Raw genomic sequence first — 14,081 nt, 5'->3', positions numbered from 1 at the left:
ACAATTATTGAAGAAATTGACAAAGGCCCAAGAAGCTAATAACTCCAATATTATAAAGATTACCAAAGGTACTGACGACGAATCCATCGATTTTTGTAAATCAATGGGATCACCCAACATGGATTCGAAAATCAGTACCCAGGTAATGGAATGCTTGGAGTCAAATAAAGGTATGTATTTTCAAAATGACAATTGCGATGATAACAATTCTCTTGTTATTGACAACAAAGCCCTTCTAGACAGTTCTTGTATACAAGAAAACTTGCCTGAAGGCCGTCGCATTGTCGATGACAATTGCGATGATAACAATTCTCTTGTTATTGACAACAAAGCCCTTCTAGACAGTTCTTGTATACAAGAAAACTTGCCTGAAAGCTGTCGCATTGTCAACATTTCTCATCTATGGAATGAAATCCACAGAACGTTTAATAATCATATGAAAGGAATAGAGTGCCAATTTAGAGATTGGAAATTTATGTATACTCTTCCTAAAAGGTTAAAGACGCAGTTCTTCTTCAAATGCCAAATGTGCAATACTAAAGACAACTTCTGGTCAGAACCTAAAGAGCCAAAAACATTGGGCATTAATATGGCTGCTGTAGCAACCACTATTACAGTGGGAATAGGCTATGCCCAGCTGGAAGAATTGTGTGCAGGCATGAATATTCCATGTATGTCCGATAAAACTTATATTGAAAATCGAGAAAAGTTAATCGATGATTTTGAAAAAACAGCTTTGGATAATATGAAAATGGCTGGCAAAGTTGAAAAGCAACTCGCTCTCAAAAGGAACAATGTTATAAACGGTATTCCATACATAACTGTTATAGCGGATGGTAGTTGGATGAAGAGATCATACGGCACCGCCTATGATTCTCTTTCCGGTGTTGGTGCTATAATTGGTTACCACACGAAGAAGATTCTCTTCGTTGGTGTCCGCAATAAATTTTGCACGATATGTGATGTAGCGGAACGAAACAGAATCGAACCAAGAAAACATAAATGCTATAAAAATTTCGATTGTAACGCAAGCTCCACAAGCATGGAGAGGGACGCCATTGCAGAAGGCTTTAAAAATAGTCTAGAAATGCATGGATTAATTTATAGAACGGTTATTGCCGATGGTGATAGCAGCGTATATCAGACCATCGTTGATAGCAGACCACATCGGGAACAAATGGTGACCGTGAAAAAAATAGAATGTACCAATCATTTGCTTCGAAATCTATGCAAAAAGCTGAGGGCTGTAGCAGAGACAACTCAGCAAAAAACGCATAGAAAGCGTGGTTTCGTCCAGCTACGAAATGTTGTAAAATACAACATTTCGAATATACGAAAAGAAGTGGTAGAAGCAATTGATTTACGAAGAGAACAAGAGCAATCTGACCATTATAAGGCTACAGAATTACAAAAAGATATATTAAACATTCCTAGCCATATATTTGGTGAACATAAACGATGTAAGGAACGCGGTCGTATATGTGATCTTGAAGAAACGAAGAAAAATTATGTACCGTTTCTCAAGTTGCACGGTCTTTACCAAAAAGGAGAGAATGCAATCATATATTTAAGCACTTATTCCGACAGCTTGTTGTTCAAATTCACCAACAATCCTGCAGAGTCGTTCAATTCGATATTCTGCAAAGAAATTGGTGGCAAGCGCATTAATTTTGGTAACCGGGGTTCCTATAATGCTAGAATTGCGGGATCAGTTGTGCAATTTAATACGCAACAAGTTCTCACGGAAGTACATAATAGCATGGGTAAAAATGTTCCTCCTGTTATCGAGACTCTGGAAAAGCGATGACAAGCAAAAGTTGCAAGAACTAGAGAATCTCGGGAAGTAAATGGAAGGCAAAAGAAATTTAAAAGGGAGTCAGGAACAGATTGCCATTACGGTCCGCAATCACAAAAACCTGATCTTCCATCCGATGTTTTTGAATAACTTCGATAAAATCATTTGGAAAAGTTGTTTGAAAATGGGAAAAATTGGAGACAAATTGAACGTAATACAATGGAGCAAAGTGATTCAGATTTGTGGCATACATTGAGACAGGATTTGTTGACGGCGTCTAATTTTGAAATCGTATGTCGCATGAGACCGACAACGTCTTGCGCCACGACTGTAAAGAACATTTTATTTCCTTCCTCTGTCGATACTGCGGCTATGAAATATGGTCGCGAAATGGAAAAAATTGCGAAAAAAGAATTGGCCGTAACATTGAAAAAGGAGATTAAAACTTGCGGATTATTTATTGATATTAAAAATCCATGCTTGGATGCTTCTCCTGACGGACTTATAGATGAAGATGGTCTGGTAGAAATAAAATGTCCTTTATCAGCTGAGCATTTAACAGCGGAAGAGGCCATAAAGACATTGCCTCAACTAAAAGGCATCTTTGATAAGAAAAATCCAGATAATATAAATCGAAATCACCGATTTTTCTATCAAATTCAAGGCCAATTAAATATAACGCAGCGAGATTATTGTATTTTCGCTGTGTGGACGCCAAACAGCTTGAAAATAGTACGTGTTAATAGGGACAATGTATTTTGGAGTAATCAAATGCTGCCCTTTTTAACACGTTTCTATTACGATTGCATGCTTCCGGAAATCTTAGATAGTCGGCATAATAGACATATACCAATTAGAAATCCAAACTATATAATAGAAGCTCAAGAAGCAACCAAAAAAAGAATTAACCGAACAAGTCTTCGACAGTGCAATGTAGAAGACGAAAACATTGTCAAAGAAAATAACTGTATCGAATCAAATATTTTATCAATGGAAGCAACTATTACTGCTTTGAATGCAGAACAAGATGATGATTGCATCGTAGTTGGTTACATGAGAAATACAGAAGAGCTAACTGAACACGATATGGCAAAACAAAAAAAATTTCTAGATAATTCGATAGCTCCTTTTTATTTGGTAAAGGATAATGTATTACCTTTACATAGTAAAATAAATGACGAATCATTGGATCGATTATTGCGCGTCATAAGAGATAATTCTTGTTTTGAAACACAAAGTGTGCTATATTTGAAATATCCTCATATAATTGAAGCAAGTCGTACCGAGAAAAGCTTACAAATTATTGGAGGAAATTGCAGTGATCACTGGCGATGTATTTCTTTTGACGGCACCAAGCTTCGAGTGTACGATAGTCTACCCGGCTGTACATACAATAAATTGGTGCCTAAAGAAAAAAATTACATTCATCGCCGTTATCCACAAATAAATAAAAATAATATAATATTTGAAAAGGTTCAAACACAACCTGATGGTATATGTTGTGGAATCTATGCTGCAGCATTTGCTATAACTATAGCTTTAGGAGGAAATCCTTGTAATGAGACATATTCTAATAATGTTAAATATATGAGGCAACATTTTCTTCAAATTGTAGCAGAAAATAAATTGTCGCCTTTTCCTTAATAATAAAAATTTATCATATTAGAACTTTGTAATATTTCAATAAATATCGTTGCAAAAAGACGCCTCAATGCAAATGCCTCGTTTGCAATTAATCGGAGAGACAAAAAAAATACATATATTGTGGTTGCGTTCTCACGGGAATGGGCGATGGAGGGACCCATTCTATTCTCGATATTTTAAAAAATATTATATAATATATTTATATAATATTCTATAATATTAAATACTTTATTCCAGAGGCGATCTATTCGTGAGCTGGTTATTTGAGAATATTTTCTATTTTCTCAATTATATTGATTAGGAGAAAAAAGCAAACTGTGCAGTGCATACACTGTAACTTATAGAAAGTTACATGTCATATCAATATAATATATTTATCATGCACATTTGTGTGTGTATATATATATATATGTTGGGTGTTTTAAATAAAACATTACAAATTTTTATCTATAAAAATATTATTTCTAGAAAAAAATGATTCAAATAAAAGTTCCATTATTTCAAGGAGCACATAAGTTGATGTTACAGGAATGTTCGTAGGAGACAATTTTCAAGGTTTATGTAAATGGATTCCTTGTAACATTCTGCAGAAAAAATTATTAAAAAAGTAGCCAATAATTGAACAGTTTACGAGATATTTTACATAATATTACATATTTTGATATGAAATACAAAATATCTCGTAAAACATTTAGTTTTCGAAAATCTTTTATGTATAGAATAATTATACGAATGAATTGGTATAATACAACATAATTATTTTTAAGAAAAAATATACAATTTGCAGCTATATATTTTTTCAAAACAATTACGTGTTTTCTTTATACCAATTGATTTGTCTAATTATTCTATACATAAAAGTATTAAAGTAAGACTTGAAGACTAAATATTTTACGAGATATTTTGTACTTTATATAAAAAATATGTCAGATTATGTAAAGTATCTCATAAACTGTTATTTATTGGCTACTTTTCTTTATAATTTTGTATGCAGAATGTTACAAAGAATCCATTTACATAAACACTTGGAATAATTCCATATAAAATAATCAGGTTGACCAAAATGACCTTGAAAATTGCCTCCTACAAACATTTTTATAACATCAACTTGTGCTCCCCTTGAGATACTGGAATTTTTATTTGAATCATTTTTTTCTAGAAATAATATTTTTAGAGATAGAAATTTGTAACGTTTTATTTAGAATACACCCGATATATATATATATATATATATATATATATATAGGAAGAATGGAGCATATATATTGCATGCATATATACATGTATAGGTACATATATATATATGCAGACATAAATATATATGTATTATATATAAATGATAGAATGTTCCCCTTGAAAAATACATAAAAAATTGCATGTCAATATATAAGCAATGTTGAAATTGTATGTTCAAACTATATGATAAAAGGTAGACACATTTATATTATGTTTTACTGTCATCGACACGCTTTGATTCATTTAAAAACGCGTGCGAAATGATAGAACAGTAAACATATATAATATTGTCTGATTTTAATATGTTGAACACAATTCGAAATTGTTTTTATGACATGCATGTAAATCTATAATATAGGTTACTGTCGATAATAGCGGAATTAAAATTGTCGGTAATTATCGACAATTTTAATTCCGCTTAGATGAGGGCGCTAACCCGTCGGAGTTCAGCCGTCACTCCGGCATCCCCTTAAAAAAATAATTGTAATAAAATAATATTTCAATTTATAAATATTGTTGAGATTTTATTATTTTTATTCCCTATTTATTTTGTACTAATGTACGATGTACATATTGTTGCTCAACGAAAACCTCGAGAAGGTGGTGGTTTCTTCCGTCAAAAAATTTAAAATATTGTATATTGGGAAATGTCATTATTAAACAAATATTAAAATTATAAAATAATAAAAATAAATAAATAAGTAATTAAAATAAAAAAAATTAATAAAAAAATTAATAAAAAAAATAATAAAATAAATAAAAAAGAAATAAAAAGTCAATTATATATAATTAATTAATAAAAAGTGAATTGCATCCTGTTTGTTTCCGAATTATTGTTTCTTCGGATCGTTGCCGGGCTTGCCCTGATCAGGGTTCGAAGCAAGCGTATAGGCGGATATTGCGGACGTCACCGGAAGTTGGAGTGGATCTTTTTCTTCTTTTCGAGCGCACCTAGACTCAAGCGCTAGTCGAAAGACAGTTTTGTTACAGTTTTGCACAAATAGTTTTTATTGTCACAATAATGAGTACACAATGGCACAGAATATTCCACCCCGGCGATCACCAGGAGTCTTCGAAAATCTGGCTATGTTACAGGCGGCGTTGGCGTGGTCGCGGTCTTATGGCGCGGATGCCGGTGACCGCGTGTTGAATCACTGAGCAATGAGCACGACGCTTGCTATCGGCTTCTCGCCGGCTTCTCGCGGTTGCTCCTTGAGCGATAGGTACTGGCACTCCTACAAAATTGACGCAACGAACAACTGTGATGCAGTCCGCGATAATAATGATCGGAGTAGACAATTTTGTTGTAAGAACTCACGAGACGTTATTCCTTTGCTGAGTGCAGAACGGAAGTGAAGCGCCCCCGTTTTCCACGAGGAGAGTCGTTTCCGCTAGGCCCCGTTGTGCGGGAGAGGGTCGAGCCCATACGTGCTAATTGCTGATTGATTCTCGCGAATTATCGCGTTGCGCGTTAGGCTAAATTCGCCGGAATCGCGCTTTGCGCGTGTCGCGCGTTGCGCAATGCTCCGATTCGCGTTCGACGCGTGCGCCCTTTTAAATGACGTGATTGCGTGAGGACCAGCGAAGGATCTAGTATCGATCCTTCGCGAGGCGCCTCTCACTGCCGTACTTGATTGTGCCCACGCCGACTACTTTTCTTTCGGTTTTTTAATGCGTTTCGTTACACATCCCAATTATTGGGATTATTATAAAATAAGCTTACAAATGGTTGAAAAACTATTAATAAACTATTAAGCTTTTAGTTCTACGTTGTTCATCATAGACAGTAGATATTCTCCAGAATTTTTTTTAACTTTTATAATAGAGAAATTTATTTTATAATAGAGAATTATTTTATAATAGATATAGCTTATTTTATAATATTTTATAAAATATAGCTTATTTTATAATAGAGAAACATCATTCAATAACGTTTCTTTCGTTATTAAAACTATTAGCGGTTTTGATGAAGATGCTTTAAAAAAAGAATGGATTGCATTAGCATCAGATTTTACAATAGAAGAAAAACAAAGCCTCACTAAATTAAATTTTGATAATGCTTGGAAAGAAATTTTACAACGTCGAGACACCAATAATAATGCTAAATATCCTAATTTAAAAAATGTTATAAATACTATTAGATCGCTTCCAAATTCTAATGCCGATCCGGAGAGAATGTTTTCTCTTTTAAATAATGTAAAAACAAAAAAACGTAATAAATTTTCGTCAGCTTCTGTTAATGCTATTTGTGTATTTAAATCTGCATTAAAGACGAGGGGAGAAACAGCTATAAACATGCAAGTTAATGAAAAACATTTGTTTCTTATGTCGGCGGACAAATTATATGCTACTGCTGTAAAAAAAATAAAAATATTTTAAAACTACATGCTGCAGACGCTAATGTTGCCGACATACCTGGTCCCTCGTCTTATTAATAATACATTTTATTTAAAAGACGTCATGCTTATAAGCATGTAAGAAAATTGTGTATATAAACATATATATAAATATATATATATATATATATATATATATATATATAGATTATTATGATCTTTATGTAATGTTTAGTTAGTTAACAGCGGTGTATATACAGGGTGATTCAGAACAATCTGATGTCCTTGAAATATGATATTCTTGAGCGAATTCTGAGATTATTTTTCCTTTTTCAAAAGTTTGTCCGAAGTTTAGTTTTTGAGTTATAATTGAAAATAATTGGCGAATCACGACTCCGATATAACGGGCAGACAGGGACGGCGCAAAGCGTCACGAGACTTATTGAAGATCAGGTCAAGGTCATCGATGTTTTCTTAAATGGAACCCCTCATTTTTTATTGCATATTCTTGTAACTCTTGTCGAGACATTTTCAAAACACTACCTATTTGGGTCTTTTGCGCAAGCCGTTCCCAAGATATGAAGCTTCAAATCGGAGAGGTTGCTCGGTCGGATTTATACATCAGAGGGCTAAAAAGAGTCAATTGTGTGTGTGCGTGTGCGCGCGCGCGCATGCGTACCTTTAATATTGTGTGTTACTTCCTCTTTGATTAATTACGGCTTGTAAGCGCTCTCGTATGTTTCTGCATCTTTCGATCGTGCTTTGCGGAATTTCGTGCCAAATTTGAGTCTGAGCGGTTCTTCCAATAGATTTGAATTATGCGACTGTTCCTCGCGACGCCTTAATCGTCGTTCTATTTCGTCTCAACTGTGTTCGATGGGATTTAAATCCGGACTATTGAGATGTGGTAATAATGGAATATCGTGTCGTTCGAAAAAGCGCCGATTACGTTGGCCGTATGAGGACGAGCGTTGTCTTGCATAAACACAAAATTCCGATGCAATGAACGTAGAGGCAAAATGTGAGGTCGAAGACCGTCATTCGCATAACGCACACTTGTCATTGCAGGAGGAGGCAGGATCATAATATCTGTTCGCCTTCTTATGGAAATGCATCCCCACATCATCACGGAACACACACACACACAAACTTGTATTACATTAATTACATATAATAAATTTATTTTTATTTATTTATTTTACACAACTCGACGTTCTGTTTGAATCTTTTTTTCGAGCCCTGATTCTGGCTAGCCTATCCACGCTCGCGAAAGCGGCCGTTATAAAACTATTGATCTGTGACACTCTAAAGTTATAGAATAATAATGGTAGGAAAAGACTTCAGCAAAAAGGGCTTACATATAGTAGATCTATTTATTATTATTGATTATTTTATTCAATTTGTAGAATTCGAAAAAATAACAGTAAACAAGCTACAAATCACAACCTTTTCTTTATTAAATATGTATCCTATATTCAATTTTATAAAAATACATAAGCAATACTACATAGGCAAATTAATTAGAATTATTAACACGATTTAAGGAAAATGATTATAAATGCTCGAGAATTTAAACACATTACATAATCTAACAAAATAAAATCTTAACCTTAATATTGCTTTAATAGAGAGAGAGAATACCAAGAATAAAACATAATATTATACAATATTTACATTTTTTTAGTATTTATAATATAAAAAAACTAAATACCACAAAACTCCTCACAAAAGACGCCAAATTATACAAAGTCAATATAAAGCATGAATGTTTACGTATTAGAGACCAAATTACAAAAACGGTGTATTATGCATTACGTTACAACTAAATAACGCGTGTATACATGCGCGCTCTACACGCTCAAGGCAGCGATCATGTAATTTCGAGCGGAATTTTTCATTTTTCACTTTTCACTCAATGATTTCACGTGAACTTTTTCACGAATCATGTGCGATTATATAGCTAAATGCGTGAAAAGTGAAATTACCGAAGGCGGAGACTAAACCTATAGATTACAAAATTACTAATATTACTAGATATGTAAACCGCGAATTCTCGAGATTTTAAAAGTCATTTATAGACAGTACACGGATAAACGTGCAATATAATAATGAATGTAACAAGTAAACAGAAAGAAATGTTATTACAATTTTTGAAGAAAAATCCTGAATTGATAAGAGGTCGAATAGACAGAAAAACGGAAAGTCGACGAAAAATGGTAAATTGAAAGAATATTATATAGATAGAAAATTAATAAAAGCAACATAATAACAACACAATCTTTAGGTTGAAAATTGGGATAAAATCGCGAATATTATTAACGCAGCTGCAGAAGGACCCCGAAAAAGTGGAAAAGAATGGGCAAAGGTTTAATATTATACTTATTATTTAATCTTTTAACATTAAATTCAAGTTAACCTATATTCTAACTTATAATAAATAAAGATAAAAGATAAAATTAAGTTGATAATATTCTATATAATCTTGCAGACACGGAAAGATATAAAAGCTTATATATTAAAAAAGGAATCAAAAAGACGCAGCCATATGGAAGGAACAGGAGGTGGTCCTCCTTCTAAAATAATTTTCTCCAATTTCGAAGAAAGAGTTTTAGAGCTTTTGACGCCTGAAGCAGCTGGTTTATTAAATATCCCTGAAGGTGGTGTAAATATTGAAGCACCTTTACTAAATATTCCTGAAGGTGGTATAAATATTGAAGCACCTTTACTAAATATTCCTAAAGGTGGTATAAATATTGAAGCACCTTATATTCTAAATATTCCTGAAGATGATATGAATATTGAAGAATCTGTATTAAACGAATGTGAAAGAGATACAGAAGAAATGACTCAGAGAATTGAACCACAGGGTGAACTATTGCATAGAGAAATTAATAACGTAGAAAATGTATCATCAAACATATTAAAACATCAAAAAGAAAGAAATATTAATAAACATGCAATAAATAAAGCAGCTCAAAATATGAACAGGAAAACAAAAGGTAATAATAAAGGTAAGTTATATAAAGGACATGATAAATTGCTTTTTAATGTTTCAAACAAACTTTAATTAATTAATTGATAAATTAATGTAATTTCAGAAAACTCAACGAGTGAATTATCTCATAATATGTTACAAATACAGCTAAAGAAATACAAACTTAAAAAAAAGCAACTAAAGCTTGTGAAAACAGCGTTAGATATGCAGCATGATTAAGTAAACTTAAAAATATAAAAATATCTATACAATCATGGGAAACACCTGAAACACTTTAAATATACTTAAGTGCTTTGTCATCGAATAATTAACCAAATTTTCGTTAAAATCAGTACTTTATTAAACAGTTATTTTGTTTTGTTACTTAATACTTTATGTAACATCGTACACTGCCTGATTTTTTGTTTAATGTTTTTTTGTTTAACATTTTATTTTATAAATTAATGTGTTATTAATTTTATTTAAATTTTTTTGTTTAATGTTTTACTTATTTTCATTTAAATTAATTTCTTACAATTCATGGCAAAAATTTTTTTCTAATATGTTAAAAGTATAGAATTTTAATTAAAATTAGAAAAGTATTAATATTTACGGATAAAATAAACTCATAACGAAAAAGAAGAAAATATATAGTTAATATTTAAAGAGCTCATAAACTTTTGCTTAGAATAAAAATATTTTTGTTTAGGATTTTTTATTTTATAATATTTATGTATTGTGCAATTTCTTTTCATATTATTTTTATATTCAGCATAATTTTTTTTCAATATGTCAATGTATATATGTTCAATATTCAAAGGTATTTATTTTTTAATGTAAGTAAATGTTTTATATAAGAATAAATAAATATTAAGTAAATTATCACAAAGATAATAATTTATTTTATATTCGTACAATAAAAATATGTTTACGTAAAATATTGTTGTATTAATGTTTCTCGAACAACATTCCCTCTTGCACGCATATTAGCATTCTATATTTCGATCTCTTCAGCCTCTATATTTTCTTCTCTATATATTTCATATTTTGCAACATTATATTGCTTAGTAATATTATGCAGTACGCATGTTACATTTACTATACGTGCTAAAATAAGTACGTTATAAAATGTTAAAATAAAATATACTTAAAATACACTCGTCAAAAAAATTATCGCAACACGTAATCAATATCAAAATTTAGCATAAATTCAAATAAGCGTATCTCCGCGAAAAATTGTCGTATTTCAAAAATTTTTTTTTGTTTTAAAAGGTAAAGTCTCTACTTTAAGGAACTTTCGTTCGATTTTGATTTTTTTTCTCTCCCCCTTTCTCCATCCCTTTAAAAGGAGGGACGTGTTTTTTTTTCAAAAAATTGCATAGTTTGACGAACTCTACGGAGTGTACTAAATTTTTTCCGCAAATATTATCATTACTATCGTAAAATATGGACTTTTCTCTACAAATTTAAAAAAAAATTGAATACCGTACGATTTTTTTTCGCGAATTTACGGCGTATCAAAGTTACCTATGCATTTTTGCCTATATATTCAATTACCGCCAACATCAGCATTATCCAATGGGCACTACGGGGAAGTTGCTGGTCGGGTTTTGCCCATCGTGTGTGTGTGTGTGTGTGTGTGTTGGGGTAGGGATATGTTCGTATTTAAAATTGTGTATTTCTGCCTCGTCTTCGGATGTCCTTTTATGTGAAGATGGCTGCATGATTTTGAAAGACTACCAACCAATTTCCAGCAATTGGAAGCAGCCCTACATCGAATATGGTTCGAAATTCTGCAACCCACAATTAGAGCCTGCATTAATATGCGTGAGCGCCTGCAAGAGGTCATCTGAAGACGAGGCAGAAATATACAATTTTAAATACGAACACATATATCCCTGCCCCAACACACACACACACACACACACACACACACACACACACACACACACACACACACGATGGACAAAATCCGACCAGCAACCTCCCCGTAGTGCCCATCGGGTAATGCTAATGTTGGCGGTAATTGAATATATAGGCAAAAATGCATAGGTAACTTTGATACGCCGTAACTTCGCGAAAAAAAATCGTACGGTATTCAATTTTTTTTAAAATTTGTAGAGAAAAGTCCATATTTTACGATAGTAATGATGATATTTACGGAAAAAATTTAGTACACTCAGTAGAGTTCGTCAAACTATGCAATTTTTTGAAAAAAAACACGTCCCTCCTTTTAAAGGGATGGAGAAAGGGGGAGAGAACAAAATCAAAATCGAACGGAAGTTCCTTAAAGTAGAGACTTTACCCTTTAAAACAAAAAAAAAATTTTTGAAATACGACAATTTTTCGCGGAGATACGCTTATTTGAATTTATGCTAAATTTTGATATTGATTACGTGTTGCGATAATTTTTTTGACGAGTATATATTGTCATAAGAAAGAGACATAATAAAATAATATTACCTGCAAATTCTGGTGTGTAATGTGTTACGTCCAGACTCAAGTAGGGAAGAGTCAAAGGGAGGGCGTAACTACTTATTTCTCGAACAAACGCATGCGGCACGTCTGTTCGAGTCGAACGAACGTCTGAGCCCAAATAGGTCAATGACCGCAAGGGTCGCTTTTACACTTTTTAAAGGGCCGTTCGCTCGATGGTCCCTTTTCGCCAAGAGAATCTAATCTCTTTTGCTCAGGATGAGACCTTGTGCGATCTAGGTTTACGGGAATGAGTGGGAACGGGTTATACAATATATTAACAGAAACCATTTACGTTACTATTATAAGTTTATTTTTAATAATGCAGCAGACGAAATTCTGTACATAATGATATTAATAATAATCGGAGATGTTCGCAAATGGAAGTGTGAGTGTGTGTGTGTATGGATCGCGGGTGATACATAGATACGGAGGTCTTCAATCGGGGGAGAGAGGGGAGGGAGTCATTGTTTAAATTTTAGGGCCCCGATTGGTAATTACAATAGTTTTATTAAATAACTAATAGATACAAAAAATGTGTATGCGAGGGTCATGGCAATTCCTGAATATGGACGGTGGAGGGGGGATAAGTTCGTAAGAGGAGGTGTGCAGGGACGGCTAAAGGATATCTGCGATCGGGAACATACCAGGGAATGATGTTATTTCTGCTAGTATTTTCTAAAAATTCTCGTAAGGCCTCATGGTCTACAGGGCCTGGACCAATGGTAAAAGCTCCCTCAGGGACTTTTCGTATCCCTGGGAGCTGATTTATTAACCAAGCTCTAAATTGCTCGTATGTGAGCTTGGTGGGCGATTCCGATTCGTCAGAATCGCCGTCGCCGATATCTATTGTTTCAAACTCCTCTAGATGTTCCCGATTTTCAGAGGGCATTGGGGAGGAGGGAGGAGAATCTTCAAGGTTGATGGTTGAGGGAGCTGGAGACGGAGACCTAGGTGGATCGGGGCGTTCGGGTGAACCAGGGGGGAGAAGGGGAGAAGGGGAGAAGGGCTCCGCGGAGAATCGGCGTCTCCTGAGGAAACAGGGGGGTGAGGAGAAGAAACCCGCTGAGGTATAGCGGATTCGGGAGAAAGAGGAGAAGGAGTTCGCGGGGAGTCGAGAGGTTCTGCAGAAGCAGGGGGAGAGGGGGAATAGTTCGGCAGAATAGGAGAGGGAACGCGTGGTGGTTCCGATGTGGAAATAGGAGAGAAACGGGAAGTGTCCGAGGTGGGTGTGCCAGGGTTATTATCGACGGTGTTGATTAATTATCTTAATATCGATAATTAGTCGCTCTATTAAGTCTCACGATTGGCTGTCTGGAAATGCGTCGGCCGTAGCCCTAGCCGCTTCTCGCCTCAGCGGCCGGTTCCGACGATTCTGCGAGTGTTTTAGAACCCTTTTAGAAGGTCGCGGGGTTTCCATTAAATAACGATAATAATAATAATAATCGAGTCTTCGAGGGAGTTCTTGGATATAATATTTATTTAATATTTGTTTTTTATTAATTCAATATTCATTTAATATATGTATATTGTGACGTGGTCGTCACGACGCGGGTCCACCCCAGCCTAATCGCGGGGCAAAAAGCCAAGCGGTCAGTACTCTGCGTTGATACCACTGCTT

The 14,081-nt window shown here is 33.9% G+C and overlaps 1 pseudogene; it reads left to right on the top strand.

Moving 5' to 3' along the window:
- Positions 1–511: 511 nt before the first annotated feature.
- LOC145948776 (uncharacterized) lies at positions 512–3,439 on the top strand (annotated as a pseudogene).
- The last annotated feature ends 10,642 nt before the right edge of the window (positions 3,440–14,081 follow it).

Source organism: Prenolepis imparis, unplaced genomic scaffold (genome assembly GCF_030444845.1).
Source record: "Prenolepis imparis isolate NDT839.2.m4 unplaced genomic scaffold, iyPreImpa1.0 SCAF_680, whole genome shotgun sequence".
Taxonomy (NCBI): Eukaryota; Metazoa; Arthropoda; class Insecta; order Hymenoptera; family Formicidae; genus Prenolepis; species Prenolepis imparis.
Note: the sequence above shows the minus strand (reverse complement) of the source record. Positions and strands in the feature narration are given on the sequence as shown.